The 20,979-nt window shown below is 46.8% G+C and overlaps 1 pseudogene; it reads right to left on the reverse strand.

The window, feature by feature from the left end:
• Positions 1 to 20,979, reverse strand: part of LOC102141298 (golgin subfamily A member 2-like) — a 43,105-nt pseudogene that overhangs the window by 690 nt on the left and 21,436 nt on the right.

A 20,979-nucleotide genomic window follows, 5' to 3' on the forward strand; every position in this document is an offset into this window, starting at 1 on the left:
CACCCCTGCAGAGATGTTCCACGCCCTACCTTCATCTCTTCCCTTGTCCTGGGCCAGCCTGCTGATGCACTCCTTCTCCTGGTGCTGCTCCTTCAGCACTGCCCTCTGGCTCTGGTACACTGCGATGTACTCTCCTACAGGAGGACAGGGCTCAGACGCTGGGGCCCCTCTGACCGATGTGCAGCTCTCCTTGCTGTGCCCTGGCTTCCCACTCCCCGATGATGTCTGTCTCTCCAGACAGCTAGATGAAGCGATGTTCCAGTTCCTCCACCATCTCCTTCAAGTCCACCTTCTCCTGCATGAGCTCCATAAAGCGGCTCTGGAGCCAAAATAATGGGATCACATTAAGGCAGCGACCTGCCTGCCCGCAACCCTTTTTGGCCCATGCCTGGACTCACTCACCTACAGCCTCTCCATGGCCGCCTGCAGGGCCCAGTGGGTCTCCCCACACATGGAATTGCCCCCAGTTCCTGGGGCTAGGGCTGCCACCTCAGGTTCCTTCTGGGCCGAGGCCAGCAGATGAGCCATGCGCTGGCAGTGCACTCCTTCAGCTGCCCACGTAGCCGTGCCTGCTCCTCCTGGGCACTAGCTACAGCTGAGTTGAAAAATGCCCCCTGCAGGCAAGAGGTACGCATTCTTATAGGGGGACACACAGGACAAACAGGGCAGGGAGGTGGAGAGCAGTCTTTGCCTTGGGGGGCCTCAGACGGCGCACCTGTTAGTCACAGGTGAAATGGTGTCTGACCACTGGCTCCCAGGGAAGGGGTGAGGGTCCAGAGAAATCAGAAGGCCAGGAACCCAAGAGCAGAAGGGGGTGTGGGAGGGACCACGGAGGGAGGCAGCAAAGGTGGGGCAGGGGGAGTCAGGCTCACCATGGCCTTCTGGCTCTCTAGGTCCTCCAGGATGCTCGGCATGGGCTGAGGCACCTCCACCTCCTCCTCACTGTCCAGTCCATCTCCTATTGGGGGTGGCCAGAGAGGTCCTCAGACAACCCAACAAGGGTAGAGTGGGCCCACCTCTGCCCCCACTCTCACTGTGTAACCCTGGGCCAGTCCCTCCCTAGCGGGGAATGAGCAGCTCTTTATTTTGAAATGGAGTCTCGTTCTGTTGTCCAGGCTGGAGTGCAGTGGCGCAATCTCCGTTCACTGCAACTTCCACCTCCTGGGTTCAAGCAATTCTCTGCCTCAGCCTCCCAAGTGGCTGGGATTACAGGCACCTGCCACCACACTCGGCTAATTTTTGTATTTTTAGTAGAGACGGGGTTTCACCATCTTGGCCAGGTTGGTCTTGATTTAACTCCTGACCTCGTGATCCACCCGCCTCAGCCTCCCAAAGTGCTGGGATTGCAGGCATGAGCCACCGTGCCCGGCCTCATTATTTTTTAAAGAGCCAAGATCTTGCCGTGTTGCCCAGGTGCAGTCCCACTACCAATAGGCACGGGAGTTCTGACCTGCTGCATTTCTGAGCTGGACCAGTTCACCATCCTTAGGCAACCTGGTGGTCCCCTGCTCCCAGGAGGTCACCATAGTGGTGCCTAACTTAGTGTGGACACCTGGTTGGCATAATGACCAGCTGTTCTAAAAGTCTGTTCAACTCCTCAATCCTATGCTGCTAACAGTTATCCCTTCCTCCTGGGGCTCTCTTTCTGTGAGCAGTCTCCGCTACCTTCCCCAGGTACAGCCATGAGGCTCAACTGGGCCTGAGGCTGCTCATTCTGCTGGCTGAAAGCTTCCAGGCACTCCTAAGGGGCCAAGAAAGAGAGTGAGAAGGCACAGAGGTTGCCAGGTCGTTCCCCTCAGGGCCCTGCCCTGAGCAACTCCCTCACCTGGGTCTCCCGCAACTCTTGGCAGGCCATCTTGACCACTGCTTTGCTTTGAGCTTCCTGCTGCTGCAGCTGGTCCACGAACTGGGTCTACAGCAGTAACTGGTTGTGCAGCCCCTCCTTCTCAGAGGTCAGCTGCTGATAGGTGGCCACATACTGCTGCAGGTGACTCAGGTACTGGTCTTGCTGCTGCTGCAGACCGAGCCTTCTGGCTCTTCAGCTCCATCTGCAGAAAGACCCTGGGCGTGAGGGCAGGTGGTGGCTGGCCCATAAATGGGGTAGCAAGGTCACTGTGTGGCTCTGTTGCTTTCCCAGGCCCCTGGCCCCTTGGTTCCAGGCCTAAGTGACTGCCTCCCTTTCCCAGAGTCCCATGCCTCCTTCCCCAGCTGCAGGGATCTGTCCTGCAGACCCCAGCTGCATGGCGGATGAATAACATACTCACACTGATATTCAGTGACAGAGCAGCTAAGGGGCCAGGCCATGCACAGAAAGAGTTGTGACAACTGCAGGCCTTGACTAGCTGGCCCTGACAGCATTTATTCAGCACAGGCTTAATGACAAAGGCTTTGAGTCAACACACCTGTGGGTAATTAACTTTGCCGACCCGCCCCCAAGTAGAGCGCAATCATGCACCTGCGGATAATCAAAGGTTGGTCTTAGAACCACATGAGTAAACAAGGTATTCAGATAAACTCCCCCACATTCCCATGTTATCTGCTCTATTGTTATCAACTCAAGGTAAAGGGGATTAGGGGTAAAAAGGATTTCAGAAAAATCCTTTACTGAAGCTGTGCAGACCTTCTGGCCTTCCAGGAAGGTTTGTGTCTATATCCTATAACTTCATCTTACAATTTTTCCAACCACACTGACTGATCCCCTATAGCTCCCCCTTTTCTGTTTTTTGCATTCAGTCTTGTTAGCTGGAGAGTACATGTGTGTGCAACAACTGGTCTGTCAGCAATGGTGGTCATTGCTCTTATTCCGGCTTTGCATCCTAAAATTAGTAAATAACATAAGACAAACATGAATATAATTAGCAACATTCTTTTCCACTCAAGGAGTGATGCCCAGGAGCAGTGGTCTATCCAGGAGAGACGATCTTGCACACCCTTCCATATAGCTGTTTGTTGGGTGTGTAGATAGATCTACAGTATGAAGGGATTCTAAAATTGTATTTTTAAGTTGCCTTATGTCTGCTGTTAAATTGTCATGAAAGGTTCCCCAGAGGTGTTGTTTCACCTCATCCCAACTATGTATTGATTGATTCCACGGTAGAGAAGTGACACAGATATGTTTATGCTCCCAGTCACAGTTTAACTGCTGTTGGAATGCCAGTGCATCTTGTCGCTCCCCCACATATTCCAAGGGCAGCCTCAAGGGCTTGCAGATGTGCAAGAATCTTTTGATCTATACCTTGCTGTAAGAGAAGTACATTAGAAACATTTCTGGCCAAATTATCTACAAAAGCAGCTGTTTTTCCTGATTCAGTAATAGATGCTACAGCCACACTAGCAGTTACTAGGATGACTATGACTGAGACTATAAAGGCTACACATGTGCCTATGAATCTTTTGGGTCTGATCTGGGACAGGGCACGTTCTAAGGTGGCAAGGGCAGAGGAACCTTGCCAATCGCATGTCAAATTGACTGGTGGGAATGCCTCAGATTGTCTCCTTAATACCATGACTCTAGTAATATTTAAATTATATATTGTAATTAGTAATACATGAGGCAAACCAAGTCTGTCCCTGCACCTGGGTCACAAACGTGGAGTTTCGGGGTATAACAGAAATATTAGTTCCTATAAAGAAAACATATGGATGGGTAGTGCAAATCAGGCACTGATCAGTGTGATTATGAATAAAGGTTATAGTATAGTTGTGACTGGAATTATGGTATGTCCCATGCCAGGTGTCAAAGGAGGTGCTAAGATGTCCCAGGCACCACAGAGTGTCTTGGGGTGGCATGGATTTTACTTGGGGTCGGAAATATCCACCCCCACATCGGCCCAAATCATAGGGGAATGGGATGTGGCTACAAAACTGTGATTGATGCCATGATGGATGAGGACATCAGTAAGGTTTCCCTGCAAATGGCTGTGGGACCTCCAGTCTAAGATGTTACAATTGCCTAACTGGAGGGTATAGGCTTGTTCCCCATGACAGACCTCCCAGCTAAAGTGGAATCCATTACTTTCCCAGCTTTGTTCTTTAGCACAGGAAGGAATGTTTGGGAAAGTGGTATTGATTGCATCGCCCGGTTTGAGGCTACCTGCAGCTAGGAATGTTAAGACATTTCCTTTGTCATGATGTAGCCATAAGTGTGTTTGGGCAGGTACGCAGTAAGGGTTAGACCCTTTATAACATACACACAGTGGGAGGATAGTGGGATGATATGTAGTGATACCTGGCACCTTAGTCTAATGTGTGCCATTAATGATGGACCCCACTGGGGGTAAATCTATCCCTCCTAGCCAAGCAGTTACATTATTAAAGGCTGAGAAGGAGGTGTCTGCCCAGGTGACAGGGTGAAAGAAAGGTGGATCTAAGATATGAGCCCAATAGAGTGTAGCAGGTATAGGTTGCAGACAAAGCAAGAGCATATGAAGGATCAATACCCTATATGAGTTGCAACGTACAACAGAGAGCATAGCAAGGAACAGATTATCTGGAGTGAATGGTGTCTGTGTCCAGAGCAGGATTCATTCCGCCTCCTGAGTTGCCTTCTTCAGCATCCCCCAGGTAATGTCCAGGGCTTGTGTCGTCCGAGGAAGCCGCATCATCCAGGGCAGCGAGTCCTGTAGGGTCACTTCCTTCATTTCTGGTACCAGGTTGGGTCCTAGCCACGTAATGGTATGGTTTGATGCATTGTGCTGGAATCCAAAGAGGACCTGAGGGGGTGTGAACACAAGCATACCCTCTTCCCCAAGTTAACAATTCACTTGGATTACACCATACATTACTGTTTACATCTTTCCATAAAACTGCAGTTTTATGTCTTGAGAGGTTTTAGCAAAGTGCTTTTCTACAGTGGATTGAAATTTATCATCTAAATTTAAAAAATTAAGGGTAAATAAGGCTTGTGCCAATAGCGTTGCAAGGTCCTTATCCATACTCCCCTGTTTTGTTTTTTGAGCATATTTTTAAGGGTAGAGTGGGCACGTTCTATTATGGCCTGTCCGTGGGGATTATATGGGATGCCTGTGGAATGTTGGATGTTCCACGTGTGACAAAATTGTTGAAATTGTGAGCTGGCGCAAGCTAGACCATTATTAGTTTTAATTTTTATGGGTTGCCCCATAAATGCAAAAGTTAAAAGAAGATGTTTAATGACATATCGAGTAGACTCTCCAGGAAGGGCGTGTACACTAATTAAATGAGAATTGGTATCAATGGAGACATGTACATATCTAAGTTTTCCAAATTCAGGGATGTGTGTAACATCTGTTTGCCATAACTGATAAAGTGCCAATCCTCTAGGGTTAACACTTGTTGAAGGAGGGGACATGCCTGTGAGCTGGCAATCTCAGCATTGCAGGATAATTTATTTAGCCAGCCTCTGGGTAAATTGAAATTGTTTAGACAAGTTTCTCTAGTTTTGCCGGAAAAATTGATGTGATTGGGTGGCTTGGTCAAGCAGTGATGTTACAACCTGAAGGTATGCTTGATCATTGCCATAAATCAATGGGCCAGGCAGTGAGCTGTGGCCCTGAATGCGTGTAATAAAAATAGGATGTGTACACTGATCTAGCAATTGCTGAAGTCAAAGAGCACACAGGGTGGACTCCAGAGTGGACTTAATTAGGGCTGTCTCAAGGTTCTGCAGTAAAAAAACAGAGTAAGCAGAGTCATTAACAATATTGAGGGGCTGAGTGGAAAAAGTTTCCAAAGCCAATATCAAGACCCCAAACTCAGCTCTCTGAGTGCTAGTAAATCCAGATCGAGTGATGGAATTATGTGGTCTCTACCAGACTGCTGCTTTTCCATGTTTACTAGAACCATCAGTAAACAGTGTTAAAGCATTTATGGGGAAGTGAACTCTTTTTGTAGGGAAAATCATAGGAGTATGATAAACTGAAGGAGTTAGCAGGAATGACATGCTCTATTTGACCTGTGTAATCAGAGAGTGCTATTTGGAAGTCCATCGATAAGGGCAATACTGCTTTGAATTGCTTTTTATTTAAAGAAATCCTGATGATATCAGGATCACAACCTAGCAAGTGACTGCATCATCTGCAGCCTGAATATATGACTTTACTGATTAACTGGATATAGGGAGATAGTGTTTTAGTCTCGGTATGTGAGCAAAAAAACCCACGCTAAAAAACATAGCTCTGGAGCCATTTGTCCTATTAACCCTGTAGGGGAGTGTTTACTGGGAAAAATAAACAATTGAACAGAATATTTTGGATCTATGAGATTTACTTGTCTTTGAGAAATAGCCTGTTCTATTTCTTCCATCTTTTTTTTTTTTTTTTTTTTTTTTTGCTGCTGGGATTAAATATCTGAGAGAATCCAGGACTGTGTTGCCCTTTAAGATAGAAAACATGTTTTGCAGCTTATAAGTAGGAATGCCCAAGGTGGGGTGAAGCCAATTAAAATTGCCTAGTAATTTCTGATAATCATTTAAGGTGTGTAAGTTGCTAGTATTTAATCTTTTGAGGTTTTACTGACCAGGAAGTAAGTATGTACCCAAGATATTTCCAAGGAGAGGACATTTGTGCTTTTTCAGGTGCAATGATTAAACCACTCAGCTGTGCATTCTTTGTGACAGAGGTATACAAACTTAAAAGCATTGGCTCCGTTGGGGCTGCTAGTAGAATATCATCCATAAAATGAATAACCTTGCAATCAGGAAATTCTTTTCTGCTGGGGAACAAAGCTTGATTTACATGATACTGACACATGGCAGCACTGTTTAGCATTCCTTGAGGAAGCACTTTCCAATTAAATCGGGAAAGCTGGCCTTTCATTATTGATAGCTGGTATTGTAAACACAAATTTTTCTCTGTCTTGCTTTTCCAGGGAAACAGTGTAAAAGCAACAGTGGCCATTATTAGAAAGAGGTGTTTTAAATTCTTAAATTGTACTTAAATCTTAGCAGAGAATTATAATCCGGGATGTCACTTGTATACAAGGAACACGTGAAATTTTGCCGTGGGCCACCTGCGGAGCTGGGCGTCTAGCAGGTGGGTCCCAGGGCGGCGGCCATGTTGCACTTGCACTGCCTTTTGTCTGTGCTGCTCCCTCAACCTGCTGCCGCTGGGCAGCTGCTGCCAGCCGAGTGGACCTTCGTGCACGCCTCCTGCCTCTCCCTAGCAGACCAGCTCTGGTGTGCTGGGCCTGGCTCCTTGTCACTGCTACCTCTGTGCAGGCCGAGTTCCTGGAAGCACTCGCTGGCTCCAGGTGTACGAGCTTCCTTTGCTGCCAAGCATTTCCTTCTGCCTACCACCAGCTTGGCCACACGGCTTCAACCTCTAATGCTTTTTCTTTTTTTTTTTTTTTTTTTGAGACGGAGTCTCGCTGTGTCGCCCAGGCTGGAGTGCAGTGGCCGGATCTCAGCTCACTGCAAGCTCTGCCTCCCGGGTTTTTACGCCATTCTCCGGCCTCAGCCTCCCGAGTAGCCGGGACTACAGGCGCCCGCCACCTCGCCCGGCTAGTTTTTTGTATTTTTTAGTAGAGACGGGGTTTCACCGTGTTAGCCAGGATGGTCTCGAACTCCTGACCTCGTGATCCGCCCGTCTCGGCCTCCCAAAGTGCTGGGATTACAGGCTTGAGCCACCGCGCCCGGCCCTCTAATGCTTTTTCTTAACTTTTTATAAACGTTAAAAGAAATAGGTTTATATACCCAATTGCCTTGTCAACCTTGCATTACCAGGCAGGCTAAGAGCTCCCCTTTTAATGCCTCTTGCCTAAGAAAGGGTCCCATAGCTGTAGCGTAGCTCTTGTCTTTTTTCCTATTTATTGCAGGAGGGGGCTCAGGCAAAACCTCCATTTCCTCTTTGTTATTTTGGTCTGCTGATATCAGGGCTGAGCGAAAAGGAGGTGGTAAGGCAGGTGACGGTTCCTCCTCCTTCCCCTTTTTAGGTTCTTCTGTGTATAACAGAGCCAGGGTCACCCTAAGGCCCATAGCATTAAAGATAATACTGGGATCTGTTGCCCTTGCGCATGATGTTGATTAAGATCTCTCCCCACTTGTTCCCAGAGCTCTACGTCTAGTGTTCCTTTTTCTGGGAACCATGAGTTTTGTGAGACAACAGTTTGCATTAGGTCCCTTAATTGAGCCTGTGAAACCAAGGCTCCACTAGCTTTAAGCAGCTGTTTCAATACTTTTATATACTGTTTCTGTTAAGCTGATAACTGTTGTCCCATGATGAAACCCTAGCCTGAACAATCCCCCCAAACTTGGAAATTCCGAGTGGGCATCAATGACTTACTAACTTACTGTTTGCACAGTTCTTTTCATCTTCGTTGAGGGGTCCGTTGTGATCCTTCACAGTGTGCCTCCCGCAGGGCACCACTTGCAAGGGTCTATCCTGCAGACCCCAGCTGCATGGCGGATGAATAACATACTCAGACACCGATATTCAGTGACAGAGCAGCTAAGGGGCCAGGCCACACACAAAAAGAGTTGTGTGCCTTGACTAGCTGGCCCTGAGGGCATTTATTCAGCACAGACTTAATGACAAAGGCTTTGAGTCAACACACCTGTGAGTAATTAACTTTGCCGACCACCGAGTAGAGAGCAATCATGCACTCGCGGATAATCAAAGGTTGGTCTTAGGACCACATGAGTAAACAAGCTATTCAGATAAACTACGCCACATTCCCATGTTATTTGCTCTACTGCTATCAACTCAAGGTAAAGGGGATTAGGCTGCTTTCAGCCAAATCCTTTACTGAAGCTATGCAGACCTTCTGGCCTTCCAAGAAGGTTTGTGTCTATATCCTATAACTTCATCTTACAATTTTTCCAACCACACTGACTGATCCCCTACACCCAGACTTAAATCTCACACCCTTCCTCCCACCATTTAAACTAGGCCACAGACTGATGGAAAAGCAGAGGGAGCCAACCTCCATCTGCTAACTGTGCCACATGCCTAATGCTTTCCACGTATTATCTCATTTAATCCTCAGCACCTCTGCAAGGAAGGTGCTAACTTCCCTTTTAAGGTAAAGAAACTGAGACTTAGAGATGCAAAGTAGTTGAATGGTGATGAGGGGAGCCAAGGCCAGAATCCAGTTTGACTCTGAGGAGCCTCTTATACCACCGTCTCTTTCCCTATGTTTGGGGGGCTCCATGACTCTAGCCGGGATGATGATGTTCAGACCTGGGAGGAGCCCACCACTAAAAGTCAGAGGGCAGGAAGCAAGAAACAGTCACAGGACTGCCCTGGAGGGTGCTGGGGTCACCTGTCCCCCAGGCTGGAGCTGCCTCTGGCCTCACACCTCCCCTCCCCAGAGGCTGGTGCCCGCCTTCCAGCTCTTCTTGGATGGGGCAGTGTTACCGTCTCCTTTAGCTTGCCCAGCTTCTTTCCCAGCTCCCTCTTTACGTGCTATTCCAACTGCATTGCACTGGTGATCTCCATGTTCTCGTTAGTCTGGACAGAGAGAAGCAATCGGCAGCCATCCACTGCAGCTGGAGACCCTAGAACTTGGTGTCTGCCTCCCATGGCACCAGGAAGGGTGGAGGCAGGTTAGAAAAATCATTCCCTCTTCCCCACAGCCATCAGAGCAGGGCTCTGGTTCACAGGTACCTTCAGAAGTACCATCTCACATTAGGGGTACACTGCCTCATTTTATGGGCGGGAAAACAAAGGTCGGGAGGGCTAGGGAGGAGGGCAGGCTCTCCTGATGGGGTCACGCACCAGCTTTATGAATCCATTCTGCAGCTCAGACAGCTGCTCCTTGAGCTCGTGGTTCTGGGTGAGCACGCGGTTGATGGTGGTGCAGTCATTCTGCATGGTCTCCAAGATTTGTCTGTGCGACTCTGCCTGCTCCCCCAAGAGCTTGGCCACCTGCTGCAGCTCCAGCAGCCTCTCCTCCCACTCCTGGTTCGGGTGACTGAAGCCCTCAGTGTCTTGCTCCTGGGCTTGGAGCTGCCAGGCTCTCCAGTTCCTTCTGCAGGTGGCCAGCCTCTGCTTGTAGCTGCTGCTCCAACCTGGAGGGCCCTGCTTGGAGTTCCAGGGGCACGGCTCAGGTAAGAAAGGAAGCGACAGTAAGGGCCTCTGGATTCTCAAAAAAAAAAAAAAACCCTCCTCTTGGTCCACAGCTCCTCTCAGGCTCCCCAAACTTGGCCTCCCTGCTAATGATTCCTTGCACCCGGATATTAGCCAGTCTTCCCGCCACTTTCTGATAGAGACAACTGTGGATGGCTGACAATGGGCACACTTCCCTCTTTGCTGATGGGAACACTGAGGCTCATGGAGATTACGAGACTTGCCAACTCCTGGCACAGACCTCTTTCCTTCTGCCCCAAAGCCCTCCATCCACCCATCTCCCTGGGGCATTCTAAGCCACCCCCACAGCGCTCTGATACCAGTCCTGCTCCCAGGTCACCACAGTCCCAGCTTACCCATTTGGTTACTCAGTTCAGCCAAGCTCATTTCCAGTTCTTATACCCAACTCATGCTATGCTCCTTCTCCTCTCTCAATGTGCGCACCTGCCCAAAATACAGCAGGAAAGGGCCCTGAAGAGAGGGGCTGGTGGCTGGATGGGCTACCATCTCCATCTCTGACCCTGCCTCCACATAGCCTAGACCCATGATCACCTCTGGCTATAGTCTTCCCATTTTACAGATGCCTAGAAAGATCAAGTGATCTATATAAGGTGGGGGGCTGAAGGGTCAGGTCTCACCTGCTCTGACATCTACTGCATCCTCTGCTGCCACATGGCACTCCCTCCTTTCAGATTTTCAGCATACGTCTCTCTCTCCGTTTGTAGTTGTCCAACTGACTCCATTACCTTCAAGAATGGGGACAGAAGTTACGAAGGGCTGTCACTGGTCCTCACCTGCTCCTGGCCACCTGGGGTCATCTTCCTTCCATATCCCTCCCCTGCAAAGCCTCACCTGCCCCAGGTGTGCTTCCAGCTATGCCCGCTCCTCCATGGCCTGCAGTAACTGCTGTTTAGTATCAGGGCCTTCACAGTGCCTTGAAAACCAGATAGTGAAGAGTGAGAAGTTTAGATTCCGGGAGCCTGGGCCGTTCCAACAGTGCCCCTTAAAAGGGCTAGGGCTAGGCTCAGTGTACAACTCAGTCAATACAACTCTGCTGTCAAGTTTCTTTGTTTTAGAAATAAAAAATTAAATAATTTTAAAAAGATCTCAGGCTGGGCATGGTGGCTCATGTCTGAATCCCAACACTTTGGGAGACTGAGGGAGGCGGATCACTTGAGCTCAGGAGTTCAAAACCAGCCTGGGCAACATGGCAAAGCCCCATCTCTACAAATACAAAAATTAGCCAGGTGTGGTGGTGTGCACCTATAGTCCCAGCTACTTGAGAAGCTGAGGCAGGAGGATCGCTTGAGCCTGGGAGGTAGAGGCTGCAGTGAGCCAAGATCACACCACTGCACTCCAGCCTGGGTGATAGAGAGAGACCCCATCTCAAACAAACAAACAAACAAACAAAAAACAAAAAACAAAAAACCTCTACTCTCTATTATTACCCATGGAATAGTGGAAGTGTTGGCGTGAACCTCAGATGGAAATAAACAGACTCATTAGCTAGCCATATAAATGTAATTTATCAAATAATGGTTTTCATCTATGATGTGTTAAAAACATTTTTTTTAAGCCCTAACCCTGAGATTCTGATTCCCCAGGTCTATGGTAGGGCCCCAATTTGTAGATTTTTTAGCACTCTCTGGAGGATTCTATGGCAGCATCAGAACAAGGACCGAAATTTTCCAACTCTTGGCATGATCCCTAGACCATGGCCCCAGCTGGATGGGGCTCCAACCACCTCCGCGGCTGCAGTCCTTAGCTTGTTGAAGCAGTTCAGTCATTTGTAATTTCTTTTGCAGCTCTTCTAAGTTAAGCAGTATGCCAGCCTTCTCAGTCACTAGGACTCAAAGCTTCTCTTCCAATTCTGATTTCTCCTGCTTCAGTCCTCATTGATTCGGTTATGGCCAGAGGCAGTAGAGAAAGGAATGAACTAAGAACAGAAAGGACTGCTTTGGTGATCAACCCTCCACCCTTGCCTCACAACCACAGAACCGTAGCACTGGAAGGAACCCCAGGAATCCAAAGTTACAGATGGCAGGCCTGAGAGAAGGTGTGAGTTGTTCAAGGCTACACCATGAGTCACCAGCACTACAGCTTAACTGTGCACATGTACAAACCTGTATGACCACCTCACCATGCTTACCTGTACCCCCTCAACCTCCCAGCACATCACCCATGCTAAGGGCCCCCAGACCTTCCATCCCACCTTCCCCCATGCTACCTGTTCTTGTGTAACTCCAGCCTGAGGGTGTTTCTCTCTTTGGTTAACTCCTTGTTGTACTGAAAATACAGGCCAAGGTTAAGTCAGGATATAGCAGGCAGAGGAGCAGCTGGCCGACCAGTACCAACAGCTCAGTAACTATTCCACAGTAACACTTCCTCACTCTGAATCACACCTGACATTTTTTCAAGGCATTTCTAAGTCCATGATCTCATTTGCTTTTTGTTTGTTTGTTTGTTTGTTTTTTGTTTTGTTTTTGAGACGGAGTCTAGCTCTGTTGCCTAGGCTGAAATGCAGTGGCATTATCTCGGCTCACTGCAACCTCGGCTTCCCAGGTTCAAGCAATTCTCCTGCCTCAGCCTCCTGAGTAGCTGGAATTTACAGGTGCCGACCACCACACCCAGCTAATTTTTGTATTTTTAGTAGAGACAGGGTTTCACTGTGCTGGCCAGGCTGGTCTCAAACTCCTGACCTCATGATCCGCCAGCCTAGGCCTCCCAAAGTGCTGGGATTACAAGCATGAGTCTGAGCGCCTGGTCAGTCTCATTTGTTTTTAAAAGAACTTAGTAAGGGTGAAGGGACAGGGAAAGAGATTGAATTTATAGCTGGCTAACAGAGGCCCAGAGGGATAAAACAATATTGTTATTATTTTACTGTTATTACTACCACTGTTTGAACCCTTATTGAGTGCTTCACTAGCCACCATGCTAACAATCCCATTTAATCCTCACAACCACCATATGAGACAACTACTATTATTACCTCTATTGTGTCGATAAAAAACATGGGGTATTAGAGATTAAGTGCTTGCCTAAGATCACTCAGAGCTGGGATTTGAACCCTCAGGTGTATCTGATTCTCTAAGCCCATTTGTTCACTGGGGGTGGGGGCACAGATAGGAAGGGGGAAATCAATCTCTTGTTCACTTTTTGAAAGGATGATCCATTCACATAGTCCAAAGCTCAGAAGGTACAGAAGGGAAATATCTCCCAGCCACCCTGTTCCTCTCTCCTGAGTTTTTTGTGTTTTATTTTATTTATTTATTATTTTACTTTAAGTTCTGGGACACATGTGCTGAATGTGCAGGTTTGTTACATAGGTATACGTGTGCCACGGTGGTTTGCTGCACCTATCAACCCGTCATCTAGATTTTATGCCCCACATGCATTAGGTGTTTGTCCTAATGCTCTCCTTCCCCTTTCCCCCTAACCCCTTCCTGAGTTGATGAATCCTTGTAGACACATTTTATGTATATGATCATAGTATGTATGTAGACACACACACACACACACACACACATATTCCCTCTCTCTACACAAATGGTAACATACTGAAGATACTCTTCTGTACCTTCACAGTACAAGTACCATATCCCCCACCTAGCACTTGGCAAAGGCCAAAGCCAGTTAAGGGTAGGGCGAGGACTTGGCCTCCGAACTCTGCATCCATTGCTCGCTCTCCATAGGACCCCTAACTCACCCACAGCAGCTGACTCAGCCCCAGGCTACCTCTAACAACCACACACACAAGCAGTGAGAAATAGTCCATGCTGCTTTCTGGGCAGGACATTCCATCCTGCAGAAGGGACCTTTAGGCTCACTCCGCCATCTGGGAAGCCAGGCTGCCAGGGGATGGGGCAGGTGGTTGGACTCACCCTGTCTGCTTTCTTCTGCTGTATGGAGACAGCAAAGAGCCTGCTCCAACTCTCCCACACACTGCCAGGAATACTACAGGCAGCTGGCCAGATCTTTGGACTCTCCTGGAATGAGAGAGGTTCAGATGGGGCCCAAAGGACTCCCCCAATGGCCTGTCAAAGTGCCAAGTTGAAGGATGATGGGGTGCCCAGATTCCCACCTTCTTTCTGCCTGGCAGCATGCTGAGTGTGAGCCAGGGCTGTCTGTAACTCGGCTTTCTCTGATACAAGGATTTCTACATTCTGAATGTGAACCTTTGGTAGAAAAGCCAAAAGCTGAAAGAGAAGGAAAGAAACATTCTCCAGAGGACAGGAGGGAACTTCACACTCTCTACTCACCTGTAACTGCTCCCTTAGAGCTCCCTGCTTTTGGTGGCACTCTTTCTCTTCCTATAGGAAAAGGAATACAGAGCTCTTACTAGGGGGAAGCAGAGATGGTACAGCAAGGGACATGCCCCCAGAATGGCACCAATGCCCCAGGACAGTTCCACCCATGGGACCAAGTTATCAGGGACCTTATGGGGATGGGGTGGAATCTGGGGGGTGAGCCTTCCCCAGGCTGGGAGTGGGTGAGACGAGACTGAAGCCTCTACATCTGAGTGCCCCCCCAAATCCAGCAGTCATGTTGTGAGCAAACAGTTACTTCTTCCAACTGATCCACCATTTCTTGGTTCTGTTGTTTCTGTGGAGACAGTTAAAGGATGGTGACTAAGGATGGCCCCCTCGACTCTATTCCCCAGAACAGGAAGGGGTAGGCAGCAGCCAGGAATAGATTTTAAAGGCAAAGTTCTCAGACTTAATGGAAACATGAACTGGTAAACTCTCCTCAAGCTCCCAAGGAAAGAGGATTTGGATCTTTGTTGGTTTTGGCCCACAGTCATAGAACTGAAAGTCTGAATCCGAATTCTCTCAAAGGGATAGTAACATAAACCTCTAGAGATGAAGTTTGAGAAAAGCTCCCCCTTCTGCCAGCTTGTGATGTAGAAAGGTATATTCATTCAACAAACATTTACTGAGCACATATGGGCCAGGTATGGTTCTTTTTTTTTTTTTTTTTGAGACGGAGTCTCGCTCTGTCGCCCAGGCTGGAGTGTAGTGGCCGGATCTCAGCTCACTGCAAGCTCCGCCTCCCGGGTTTACGCCACTCTCCTGCCTCAGCCTCCTGAGTAGCTGGGACTACAGGCGCCTGCCACCTTGCCCGGCTAGTTTTTTGTATTTTTTTTTTTTTAGTAGAAATGGGGTTTCACCATGTTAGCCAGGATGGTCTTGATCTCCTGACCTCGTGATCCGCCCGTCTCGGCCTCCCAAAGTGCTGGGATTACAGACTTGAGCCACCGCACCTGGCCTCAGGTATGGTTCTTAATACAGGGATATAAGACAGAAAAAGACAAACAGGAGTAATAGCAGAGATATAACGCAGAAAAAGACAAACAGGAACCCTTGGCCCTGAGGTTTTCATTCTAGTGGGCCTTTTTTTTTTTGCGGGGGGATGGAGTCTTGCTCTGTTGCCCAGCCTTGAATGCAGTGGCACCATCTCGACTCACTGCAACCTCTGCCTCCCAAGTTCAAGCGATTCTCCTGCCTCAGCTTCTTGAGTTGAACAGCTGGGACTACAGGCGTGTGCCACCATGCCTGGCTAATTTTTGTATTTTTAGTAGAGATGGGGTTCCACTATGTTGGTCAGGCTGGTCTTGAACTCCTGACCTCCTGATCCACCCACCTCGGTCTCCCAAAGTGCTGGGATTACAGGCAGGAGCCACCATGCCCAGCTCTAGTGAGCCTTTAAACCTTGGACTCTCAGAGCTAACAGAGCCCTTTGATATTCTCTAACTCTACCTCCTCAGGAAATGCAAGCCCAAGGAGGAGAGGTGGCTTGTCCAGAATCAAAGAGCAAATTAGGGACTCAGTCAGGATAAAAATATAGGGCTTCTGACAACTAGTCAGGCTAGCACTTTCCCAAGAGGCAACAACCCCAGGCACTCAAAGTACCCTAGGTTGAGATGATACGAGGAAGATTCAAGCTGTCAAATTCAGTTTCCCAAGATCTGTTCCACAGAAGATAAGCAGATCTTACTTTAGAAACCACTGATTGAAGGGCATTCTGGTCCCGGAACCACAGAGAATTTGAATATGAGGTGGAAAACTCAGAAAAAAATGTTAAACTCTCTGGAGAGTAGAAGCCTGGGAGAAAATCAAACCAAACCCATTCTCCTATTGCCACCCAGAGACACTGTCAACATTTTGAGCTCATGGGGAAAGTGTGGGCTTTTCACATTGTCAATGTCTCTGCTAATGGAGTAAGGCAGCCTGAAACCTCTCACTCCTAGGTCCCATAGTCCTCATTCCCCTTCCAGCTGGAAACCTGTGCTGTGACCAGAGGAACCAGAAGCAGGGTGAGAACACTTAGTGGACTGGGTCCTAAGATCAAAGATCAGTTTCATGGCAGTAATGACAGTTCCTAGGGGAACTGTGATGTCACTATATTCCACTCCTCCCTGGGGTGGGGGTGCCTATCAGCATGACGCCTGAGTCACCACTTTGAGATGTGGGAAGGAGGTGCAGGGCCAGGACCCAGGTCCTTGGAGATGTCAGCCCAAAGACCCAAGGGAGGTCACACTTGGGGCAGCAGAAGGTAAAGACTGAGTATGGAGCAGGGAGACCCAGGAGTCACCCACCCAAAGTCACCCTGGGGCAACTGGTGAGGGCAGAGGCTGGGCTGCTGAGGGGGAGGGGCTGGCTATAAGATTTTGGTTGGGGGAGCCCAGAGGCATTGGGTGGGGCCCAGCCTGGTGTGCCTCAGGAGTGGCACAGACTCTGGCAGCAGTCCTACCATCGGAGGGAGACTGGGCCTGGGTCAGGGGGCCATAACCTGGTGCATTTTACCTTTTTCTTGGCCGTGGACAATTTTCTCTGTCAGGTTTCTTCCGATATCACTGGGCAGGGAGAGGCGGGGATGGGGCCACATCAGTGTGATCCCAGTGACAACTGCTAAACACTACTAGTAGCCTACCACACAGCTGTGTGACTGAGCCAGAGGAGGTGTAACCAGGGTCGCACTAGAATGCATAATAGGGGTGTGGCCTTAATGCTCGAAGCCCCTTGGTCTATGAGAAAGATGAAAGGGAAAGGAGCCATGGCCAGGCAGCAGCATGTCCAGAGGGACCTGTGGCCTCACAAGGAAAGCTGCTCATGTAACCACTGTTCTCCGCTCACTCTGGGAGAGGGGCAGGGCCAGTTTTCATTTTGAAAACTTTAAAACTTTAAAAAATAAACTTTAAAAATAATATGTCTGTGTATTTTATATATGTGTGTGTCTATATGTGTGTGTATCTATATGTTCTTCCAGAGCTGTCTTCATTATCCAACTTCTATGCCAGGCCTACGATTTTGGCGTTTTTCATCTTCAAATGGAATAGAAGAATTACCAGTATTCCATCAGTTGAGGTACAAATCCTGTAAAAATGGAAAAATCCATAGCACACTTGATGATTAATGAAGCAGACTACATTATCCAACATTCCAATGAAGAAAATAATCATAATGATTTCTCTTTTTTGGAAAAAGTTTCTCTTATTCTCCTACATTACTGTTAAGATTTTTTTTAAACAAGAAACATGTCTAATATCTTTAAAAACACAAAGCTTTTGGGCCGGGCATGGTGGCTCATGCCTGTAATCCCAGTACTTTGGGACACTGAGACAGGTGGATCACCTGAGGTCAGGAGTTTGAGATCAGACTGGCTGACATGGTGAAACCCCGTCTCTACTAAAAATACAAAAACTAGCCAGGCGTGGTGATAGGCACCTGTAATTCCAGCTACACAGGAGGCTGAGGCAGGAGAATCGCTTGAACCCAGGAGGCAGAGGTTGCAGTGAACCGAGATCACGCCGCTGCACTTCAGCCTGGGTGACAGAGCAAGACTCCATCTCACAAGAATAAATAAATAAATAAATAAATAAATAAATAAATAAATAAATGAAAACACAAAGCTTTCAATTTAATAAGCACTCAAAGCTCTTTACCAGTCTAAAGCAAATACAGGGCCCTTCTAAAGTAAGGCTAAATGCTAAGTGATGGGGGAGAGAAAAAGGACATAAATAACTCCTACTCTCATGGGGTTAATCACTAAATCCTATTTTTCTAGAATCACCTGGAATCTCTAAACCTTGCAAACGAATCTGAATTTCTCACTAAAAAATACTTGGTTACGACTTACAATCATGAAAACCAAGAACTGTGTTATGTCATTGTGTATTGCTTATTATCCAAATTCCACACTAGACTGGGATCAATGGTTGAACCTCTCATGATTTGCTCCATAACCTGTGTGCTGCTTATCCCAGACCAAACTAAGCTTTTTTCTAGAGTTCTACAATTTATAATTAGTATACAAGAGTGGTTCTCAAAAATGTAGTCTCTGGACCAGTAGCACCTAAGAACTTTTTACAAATTCTAATTATCAGACCCCACCCTAGACCTGATGAATCAGAAACTCTGGAGTAGGGCCCAGCAATCTGTGCTTCAATAAACCCTCCAGGTGCTCAAGAACATCTGGCATACAGCAGGTAGAAAAATGTGTTTCCTTCTGTAAGTCCAAAGCCAGGGATGCTATATGTTCTGTCTTGATATGAAACAATGACATGCAATTAAAAGGAATAAATCTCCTTCCTACTTCCACCCTCCATCCAATGTGTTTTATTTATTTTATTTATTTATTTTTTTGAGATGGAGTCTTGCTCTGTCGCCCAGGCTGGAGTGCAGTGGCCGGATCTCAGCTCACTGCAAGCTCCGCCTCCCGGGTTCATGCCATTCTCCTGCCTCAGCCTCCTGAGTAGCTGGAACTACAGGCGCCTGCCACCTCACCCGGCTAGTTTTTTGTATTTTTTAGTAGAGACAGGGTTTCACCGTGTTAGCCAGGATGGTCTCGATCTCCTGACCTCGTGATCTTCCCGTCTCGGCCTCCCAAAGTGCTGGGATTACAGGCTTGAGCCACCGAGCCTGGCCCAGTGTGTTTTATTTTTATAAGTTAAATTAGAAAACAAGTGGCAATCAGAGATTTAGTCTAAAAAGTGTATTTACAGGTAACAGTTCTCATCCAGCCTGATCTCACACAATACCATTTACATCCTCTTACATCTAAAGTTTCAGAAAAGGATCTTCACAATGTAAGTCTCAGGCACACTAGGAGTTCTATAATAAAAGATCACGTAGATCTGAATGTCCAAACTTATTAGAGAAAAAAAATGGAATCATTGGTTATATTTTCAAATTGCATTCAATACGAAATTAAAGTTTTGAAAAATTTTCACCTTCATAATTCTAAGTTAATAGAATTAAACCAGAATACTCCATTCTTTCAAAGCCTCTAGCCAGGCAAAATTTTACTCTATTACTTCTTGCTTTCAATGGATACAAAAGGGAGTCCTGGTAGGCACATTTTGTATACCTGCAAAGATGCAGAACAGTTCCATCTGTTCAATATTAAAACACAAGTCCTGTAAACCTCAGATGGTAAGTGTAATACTTCAGCACTAGGACCAAAGCCTCAAATGTGAAAAGATACCAAGAACACCACTAGCAAACAAAAGTAAACTCTCAACCAGAAACAGTAGTTCACACCTGTAATCCTAGCACTTTGGCAAGCCAAGGTGGGAGGATTACTTGAACTCAGGAGTTCAAGACCAGCCTGGGCAGCACAGCAAATTCGTATCTCTACAGAAAATTTTAAAAATCAGCAGGGCGTGGTGGTACACACCTGTAGTCCTAGCTACTTGGGAGGCTGAGGCAGGAAAATCACTTGAGTCCCAGAGTTTGAGGCTGCAGTAGCTATGATCATGCCACTACACTCCAGTTTGGGTGACAGAGCAAGACCTAGATAATTACATTCTGTCCTGCTCCTGTTTACACTAAAATCACTAAGTTAAAATGCTTTCATTCAGCAGGATAAAAATTAAGTAAAATGTGACTTTGGAGTTTGGCTAGCAAAAAACAAAGAAAGAAAAAATAAAGCAAAATGACAAATTACTTACTGGGAGAAAGTTTTTGAAACTTCGATGACAGATAAAAGGTTTGTATCCTTAGCTTATAAAGAAATCTTTAAATTACTCAGAAAAAGACAAATGATTTAAAAAAGATAAAATATTTTATAATTTTATAAAATTACTCAGAAAAAACCAAATGATTTCTAACATAAAGTGGGCAATGGAGAAACAGGCACTTACTACAAAAATAAAAACGGCCAGTAAGCACATAAAAAAGATTCAAAAGCACTAAAACCAAAGAAATGTAATGAAAACAATATTTTCTGCTTAAAGACCAGCAAAGATGCCAAATGGAAGGAGGAAACTGGAGCTCTGTCGCTGTTGGTGGGAGTATAAACTGAACCAATTTTCCTGCAGGATAATTTGAAAATTTCTACTAAAATCCCTAAAACTGTTTTATATTATTTTCCTCCAGAAATTCTACTTCTATGAAATCAGTCTAGAAATGCTTTCCCGAGTCCATTAAAATGTATATATAAAGCTCATTTTAAAGCACTTATGAATTTCAGTTGGCATAAAGTTGAAACAATGACTTTTAGTTTTAAGTTGGTAACAAAAATAAATTCTCTATATATCACTTACTCCTTTCAGCAAAACAACCCAATACATACCTCTGTAGAAAATGTTTCTTCTGGATTTACCCAAATAACATGATAAATTCTCATTATTTTATTGCTTTTTAAAAATTATTTATTTGCTTATTTATTTAGAGACAAAGTCTCACTCTGTCGCCCAGGCCGGAAAGCAGTGGCGCAATCTTGGCTCAATGAAACCTCCGCCTCCGGGGTTCAAGCAATTCTCCTACCTCAGCCACCTGAGTAGATGGGATTACAGGTGCGTGCCACCATGCCTGGCTAATTTTTTTCTACTTTTAGTAGAGACGAGGTCTCACTGTGTTAGTGAGGATGGTCTTGATCTCCTGACCTCGTGATCCACCCACCTCAGCCTCCCAAAGTGTTGGGATTACAGGCATGA

This window comes from Macaca fascicularis, chromosome 11 (assembly GCF_037993035.2).
Source record: "Macaca fascicularis isolate 582-1 chromosome 11, T2T-MFA8v1.1".
NCBI classification, from domain to species: domain Eukaryota; kingdom Metazoa; phylum Chordata; class Mammalia; order Primates; family Cercopithecidae; genus Macaca; species Macaca fascicularis.